This window comes from Arachis stenosperma, chromosome 1, assembly GCF_014773155.1.
Source record: "Arachis stenosperma cultivar V10309 chromosome 1, arast.V10309.gnm1.PFL2, whole genome shotgun sequence".
In the NCBI taxonomy this organism is placed as follows: Eukaryota; Viridiplantae; Streptophyta; class Magnoliopsida; order Fabales; family Fabaceae; genus Arachis; species Arachis stenosperma.
Window position 1 is genome coordinate 69929274 of NC_080377.1, and position 7936 is coordinate 69937209.

A 7936-nucleotide genomic window follows, 5' to 3' on the forward strand; every position below is an offset into this window, starting at 1 on the left:
GACTTCATTTGTTGGTTGGGAGATTTCATCTTCAACTACTACTTGTCTCTTCTTCCTCTTCAACTTCTTCTATCTCAATTCCCTCCACATCTTGAGTTACTATTATAGGACTTGATTCCTTTTTCTTCCTTTCTTGCAATTGTGTTCCGGATCTCAAGGTAATGGCATTGATGCGACCCTTGGGATTGGGTAGAGGTTGTAAAGGAATAGCACTAGAACTTGAGGCTTGAGGAGTGGAAGTGGAAGGTAGTTTGATGAGTCCATATTTTCTGATATATTTTGCTTTGATCTGAATGGATTCTAGTATATAATCTCACACTTAAGCACCTAAATAGCATACTTTTGTGTTTGATCCCTAATTTGATCCTGAATATGGAAACATGCAATTTTGTGCTTTAATAGAGCAAATTAATCCCACTTTATGTGATTCGATACGGTGATATGGTTTGTGAGTGATTTCTGGCCTTGAAGGCAAGAATGGATGGGAAAAAGTGGAAGAAAGCATGTACAATGGAGAAAACATTAAGAAAACAAGGAAAAGCACACACAGCGAAGTGTGCATGCGCACAACCCGGCGTGCGTACGCACAAGCGAGGATTTCTATGTGCGCGTGCGCACAAGTATCCGTGCGTACGCACAGGAGGATTTTCAGCCGAGTGTGCGGACGCACATGTCTGTGCGTCCGCACAGGTCCCAACACGTGATTTCATTAATGAAACACGTGCAACTCGTATTTTGGGGGCTTTTGGCCCATTTTGGAAGGCTGAATTGCTGAATTGAAGTGCTATATAAGGGGAGAATCAATACCTAGCAAAGGGAGCTCACTTTTATTTTAGTAGTAGTAGTATAGGAAGCTTCCATAGGAGTATGAGTAGTGTAGCATTGCTCTCTTAGAGTTTATGCAATTTCAATTGTAGCATTTTATAGCAAGCTTTAATTTTGGATGTTGATCAACTCTTTTGTAAGTACTCCTAATTTTCTCTTAATTACATTGTCTTTATTTTCATTTCCTTCTTGGTTCAAGCACTTTGTTTATATTTGCAATTTTTAGTTCTTGAAGTTTTGATCAACGAATTTTATGTTTCATACCTCATTTATGTTTGATTGTTTGTTTATATTTGGTTTTGTTGATAGTTGGTTATAGTTTTCTATTTTTCTTTGTAATTTTCCATACTTTACTTTTATGCACACAAGGTATTTGTGAAAATGCCAACTTTGAGTTTCGAGTAGATTTTCACACCTTGACTTGGGGTTTGAGTTCCTAGGATACTAGAGTCACAATGTCCGACATTTAGTGGTAGTTCTTGGGTAGTTGGTTGACTCTTGTTTCCATTGACGCTAGCCTTTTGTCAACTAGTTTGGTAAGTTGGTTATGACTTATGGATTAAGGTCAATTATGCTTGCTTGACTTACCCCTCGATGGTTGGGGTTGATCAAGGCCCCCTTTTTATGCATTTTCACTATTTTTGATCTTGTTTCCTTTTACTTGCATTAATTACAATTTTTATTATTACTTAGTTCTTTGATTTCTTAGTTCTTTTAATCTTTAATTTCTTGCTCGAAAATCCCCTTTTTTTTGCCTTCATAACCAAGGAAGTAACACTTCAATTGCATTCCTAGGGAGAACGACCCGAGGTTTAACTACTCTCAGTTTTAATTAGAATTCTAAACTTTGATCGGGCATTACTCGTTGGTTGAGAGCTAAACTTGCAACAAGGTTATATCTCTCCTTTACCGAGAAGGAATTATTTACTGACGAATTTTCCCGCATCAAGTTTTTGGCGCCGTTGCCGGGGATGCGCAATTGGTGTTATGTTTTTGGTTGTTGTAAATATGTTAATAGTGTAAATAGCACTTTTTGGTTGTTTGTTTGCTCTGGTTAGTAGGCTTTAGTTTATATTTTCTTAATGACTTTTTTACACAATCACCACAATGCACCCCAACGGAACCCAAACACTTACCCTTCTTGTCACCAATCTTACACACCATCACTCCACTACACACAAAACCAAATCCCCACCCTCATGAGCTTGATTGTCAACCTTCATCACCTCAATCTTCTTCTTCGTATATGGATCAAGCCACACAAGACGTACTTCTCATGCTCATTCAAGGATAATAAGAGTTCCGGAAAAAGCAAGAGCTCGCCATGTCTACCTTAGCAAAGACTTTGGATCATTTAGCTTCATCGCGTTCATGACACAAGCAAGAAATTCTAGTGGATGAATGTATGGAACCGAGTAACAAGTGTGGAGTGAATGAGAAAGTACAAAATTCTAATTTTATTTCTTTTAATATTTTTTAATTTTTCTTCTTATCTCTTTTTATTTATTTATTTATTTACTAACACTTCTCTCCTTCTTAAAATTCGAACCCTCTTTCCCTCTCTGTGTTCGAATTCTCTTTATTTTCTCTCTACCTCATTCTTCTCTTCTTCTCTTCTTCTACTCACATAAAGGAATCTCAATACTGTGACATAGAGGATTCCTCTTCTTTTTCATATGAGCAGGAGCAGGGATAAAGATATTCTTGTTAAAGCTGATCCTGAACCTGAAAGGATTCTGAAGAGGAAGCTAAGAGAAGCTAAAGCACAACTCTCTGGAGAGGACCTGACAGAAATTTTCGGAAAAGAAGAAGACATGGCAGCCGAAAATAATAACAATGCCAAAGATGCAAGAAAGAAGCTTGGTGACTATGCTGCACCAACTTTCATCTTCTATGGAAGAAGCATCTCAATTCCTGCCATTGGAGCAAACAACTTTGAGCTTAAGCCTCAATTAATTTCTCTAATGCAGCAAAACTGCAAGTTTCATGGACTTCCATCAGAAGATCCTCATCAGTTCTTATCTGAATTCTTGCAGATCTGTGATACTGTTAAGACCAATGGGGTTGATCCCGAGGTCTACAGACTTATGCTTTTCCCCTTTGCTGTAAGAGACAGAGCTAGAACATGGTTGGACTCACAACCTAGAGATAGCCTGAACTCTTGGAACAAGCTGGTCAATGCTTTCTTGACCAAATTCTTTCCACCTCAAAAGATGAGTAAGCTCAGAGTGGACGTCCAAACCTTCAGACAGAAGGAAGGTGAATCCCTCTATGAAGCTTGGGAAAGATACAAGCAATTAACCAAAAGGTGTCATTCTGACATGTTTCTAGAATGGAGCATCATATGAATATTCTATGATGGTCTGTCTGAAATAGCAAAGATGTCATTGGATCATTTTGCTGGTGGATCCCTGATGAGCAGATAATTTGTACGCTTTTTGGCATTGTTTTTAGTATGTTTTTAGTATGATCTAGTTAGTTTTTAGTATATTTTTATTAGTTTTTAGTTAAAATTCACTTTTCTGGACTTTACTATGAGTTTGTGTGTTTTTCTGTGATTTCAGGTATTTTCTGGCTGAAATTGAGGGACCTGAGCAAAAATCTGATTCAGAGACTAAAAAGGACTGCAGATGCTGTTGGATTCTGACCTCCCTGCACTCGAAGTGGATTTTCTGGAGCTACAGAAGCCCAATTGGCGCGCCCTCAATGGCGATGGAAAGTAGACATCCTGGGCTTTCCAGCAATATATGATAGTCCATACTTTGCTCAAGATTTGATGGCCCAAACCGGCGTTCAAAGTCACCTTCAGAATTTCCAGCGTTAAACGCCGGAACTGGCACCAAAATGGGAGTTAAACGCCCAAACTGGCATAAAAGCTGGCGTTTAACTCCAAGAAGAGTCTCTACACGAAAATGCTTCATTGCTCAGCCCAAGCACACACCAAGTGGGCCCGGAAGTGGATTTTTATGTCATTTACTCATCTCTGTACACCCTAGGCTACTAGTTATCTATATATAGGACCTTTTACCATTGTATTTTCATCTTTCAATCTTAGGATCTTTTGATCATGTTTTTATGATTGAACCCTCTTTGGGAGGCTGGCCATTCGGCCATGCCTAGACCTTGTTCTTATGTATTTTCAACGGTGGAGTTTCTACACACCATAGATTAAGGTGTGGAGCTCTGCTGTACCTCGAGTATTAATGCAATTACTATTGTTCTTCTATTCAATTCCGCTTGTTCTTGTTCCAAGATATCACTTGTTCTTCAACTTGATGAATGTGATGATCCGTGACACTCATCATCATTCTCACCTATGAACGTGTGACTGACAACCACCTCCGTTCTACCTTAGATTGGGTGAATATCTCTTGGATTCCTGATACACGATGCATGGTTGATCGCCTGACAACCGAGTGCTCGCCTGACAAACAAGCCAGCCATTCCGTGAGATCAGAGTCTTCGTGGTATAGGCAAGAACTGATGGCGGCATTCAAGAGAATCCGGAAGGTCTAACCTTGTCTGTGGTATTCTGAGTAGGATTCAATGATTGAATGACTGTGACGTGCTTCAAACTCATGAGGGCGGGGCGTTAGTGACAGACGCAAAAGAATCACTGGATTCTATTCCGGCCTGATCGAGAACCGACAGATGGATAGCCGTGCCGTGACAGGGTGCGTTGAACATTTCCACTGAGAGGATGGGAGGTAGCCACTGACAACAGTGAAACCCTTGCATAAGCTTGCCATGGAAAGGAGTAAGAAGGATTGGATGAAGGCAGTAGGAAAGCAGAGAGATGGAAGGGACCAAGCATCTTCATACGCTTATCTGAAATTCCTACCAATGAATTACATAAGTACTTCTATCTTTATCTTTATGTTTTATTCATCATCTATACCCATTTGAGTCTGCCTGACTAAGATTTACAAGGTGACCATAGCTTGCTTCATACCAACAATCTTCGTGGGATCGACCCTTACTCACGTAAGGTTTATTACTTGGACGACCCAGTGCACTTGCTGGTTAGTTGTGCGGAGTTGTGATAGAGAGTTGAGATTGCAATGAGCGTACCATGTTGATGGCGCCATTGATGATCACAATTCCGTGCTCCAAGTTTTTGGCGCCGTTGCCGGGGATTGTTGAGTTTGGACAACTGACGGTTCATCTTGTTGCTTAGATTAGGTATTTATCTTCAGAGTTCTTAAGAATGAATTCTAGTGTTTCAAGGTGATGTTCTTATCATCATCAAAGCTGATTGATTCTCATCAATTTAGCTCTTGAATGCAATGTCCTGCTGAAGCTTGGCTAGCCATGTCTAATTTCTTTAGACTAAAGCTTTAGACTAACATTGCATGATTCCTGGAATTCTCATTAAGAATTTTGATACCTTTATTTTCTTTTTTTTCACTTAATTTTCGAAAAAATCCAAAAAATTTTACAAAACCATAAAAACCAAAAATACTTTATGTTTCTTGTTGAGTCTAGAGTCTTATTTTAAGTTTGGTGTCTTGCATGCATTGTTTATTTGATCTTGGTTCTATTTTCAAGTCAATAGTACAGGGAACTGAAGATTTAAAACATGCAGCAGAGGAATTACGCAGAAAAAGCTGGGCGTTCAAAACGCCCAGTGAAGAAGGACAGACTGGCGTTTAAACGCCAGCCAGGGTGCCTGGTTGGGCGTTTAACGCCCAAAAGGGTAGTGCATTGGGCGTTAAACGCCAGAATGTGCACCATTCTGGGCGTTTAACGCCAGGATGGCACAAGAGGGAAGATTCTGTTTTTAATTCAGATTTTTTTCAAGTTTTCAAAGTTTTTCAAAATCAAATCTTTTTCAAATCAAATCTTTTCAATCAAATGTTTTCAAAATCAATTTCTTTCCTTTTTCAAAGATACTTGCTATCAATTAATGATTTGATTCAACAATTCAAGCATGTTGCCTTTTCTGTTGAGAAAGGTTTAATGTTTGAATCATATCTTTTCTTGTTAGGCAAGTCATTAATTTTTAAAATCAAATCTTTTAAAAATTGTTTTCAAATCATATCATTTCAATCATATCTCTTTTTTAAAACCATAACTTTTCAATCATATCTTTTTAATCACATCTTTTTCAAAATAGTTTTCAATCATATTTTTTTTAAAATCTTTTTCAAAAATTACTTGATCTCTTTCCCACTCCTGATTTTCGAAAATCAAATTAAAGTTTTTCAAAATGTTTTTAAGGTCTTTTTAATTAATTTTCGAAAATTTCTTCCTCTCTTCTCACATCCTTCTATTTATGGAGTACCACTCCTTCTCAATGCACAATTCGAACTCTATCTGATTAAGTTCGAATTCTTCTACCTCTTCCTTCTAATTTTCTTCTTCTCTGACACCTCAAGGAATCTCTATACTGTGACATAGAGGATTCCACATTTTCTTGTTCTCTTCTCTTTCATATGAGCAGGAACAAAGACAAAGGCATTCTTGTTGAAGCTGACCCTGAACCTGAAAGGACCTTGAAGCGAAAGCTAAGAGAAGCTAAGGCACAACTCTCTGTAGAGGACCTAACAGAAATCTTTAAACAAGAAGAACCCATGGCAGCCGAAAACAACAACAATGCAAACAATGCAAGGAAGGTGCTGGGTGACTTTACTGCACCTACTCCCGACTTCTATGGGAGAAGCATCTCTATCCCTGCCATTGGAGCAAACAACTTTGAGCTTAAGCCTCAATTAGTTTCTCTAATGCAACAGAATTGCAAGTTCCATGGACTTCCATTGGAAGATCCTCATCAGTTCTTAGCTGAATTCTTGCAAATCTGTGACACTGTCAAGACTAATGGGGTTGACCCTGAGGTCTACAGACTTATGTTATTCCCTTTTGCTGTAAGAGACAGAGCTAGGACATGGTTGGACTCACAACCTAAAGAAAGCCTGGACTCATGGGAAAAGCTAGTCAATGCCTTCTTGGCAAAGTTCTTTCCACCTCAAAAATTGAGTAAGCTTAGAGTGGAAGTCCAAACCTTCAGACAGAAGGATGGAGAATCCCTCTATGAAGCTTGGGAAAGATACAAACAATTGATCAGAAAATGTCCTTCTGACATGCTTTCTGAATGGAGCATCATAGGTATTTTCTATGATGGTCTGTCTGAATTGTCCAAGATGTCTTTGGATAGCTCTACTGGAGGATCTCTTCATCTGAAGAAGATGCCTACAGAAGCTCAAGAACTAATTGAAATGGTTGCAAATAACCAATTCATGTACACTTCTGAAAGGAATCCTGTGAACAATGGGACAAGTCAGAAGAAAGGAGTTCTTGAGATTGATACTCTGAATGCCATATTAGCTCAGAACAAAATATTGACTCAGCAAGTCAATTTGATTTCTCAAAGTCTGTCTGGAATGCAAAATGCACCAGTCAGTACTAAGGATGCTTCATCTGAAGAAGAAGCTTATGATCCTGAGAACCCTTCAATGGAAGAGGTGAATTACATGGGAGAACCCTATGGAATCACCTATAATTCTTCATGGAGAAATCATCCAAATCTCTCATGGAAGGATCAACAAAGACCTCAACAAGGTTTCAACAATAATAATGGTGGAAGAAACAGGTTTAGCAATGGCAAGCCTTTTCCATCATCTTCTCAGCAACAGACAGAGAATTCTAAGCAGAACCCCTCTGACTTAGCAACCATGGTCTTTGATCTAATCAAAACCACTCAATGTTTCATGACTGAAACAAGGTCCTCCATTAGGAATTTGGAGGCACAAGTGGGACAGCTGAGCAAGAAAGTCACTGAACTCCCTCCTAGTACTCTCCCAAGCAATACAGAAGAAAATTCAAAAGGAGAGTGCAAGGCCATCAACATGGCCGAATTTGGAAAGGAAGGAGAGGAAGTGAACGCCACTGAGGAAGACCTCAATGGGCGTGCACTAGCCTCCACTGAGTTCCCCAATGAGGAACCATGGGAATCTGAGGCTCAAAATGAGACCATAGATATTCCATTGGACTTACTTCTGCCTTTCATGAGCTCTGATGAGTATTCTTCCTCTGAAGAGGATGAGTATGTCACTGAAGAGCGAGTTGCTAAATACCTTGGAGCAATCATGAAGCTAAATGACAAGTTATTTGG

The 7936-nt window shown here is 39.1% G+C and overlaps 2 non-coding genes across 2 annotated transcripts; both read right to left on the minus strand.

Moving 5' to 3' along the window:
* Positions 1-3044: 3044 nt before the first annotated feature.
* On the minus strand, positions 3045-3148 carry LOC130956792 (small nucleolar RNA R71). The gene has a single exon (XR_009077207.1). It is a non-coding gene; the product is annotated as a small nucleolar RNA R71 (small nucleolar RNA).
* A 3655-nt stretch (positions 3149-6803) lies between these two features.
* Positions 6804-6911, minus strand: LOC130956000 (small nucleolar RNA R71). The gene has a single exon (XR_009076961.1). It is a non-coding gene; the product is annotated as a small nucleolar RNA R71 (small nucleolar RNA).
* Between the last annotated feature and the right edge of the window lie 1025 nt (positions 6912-7936).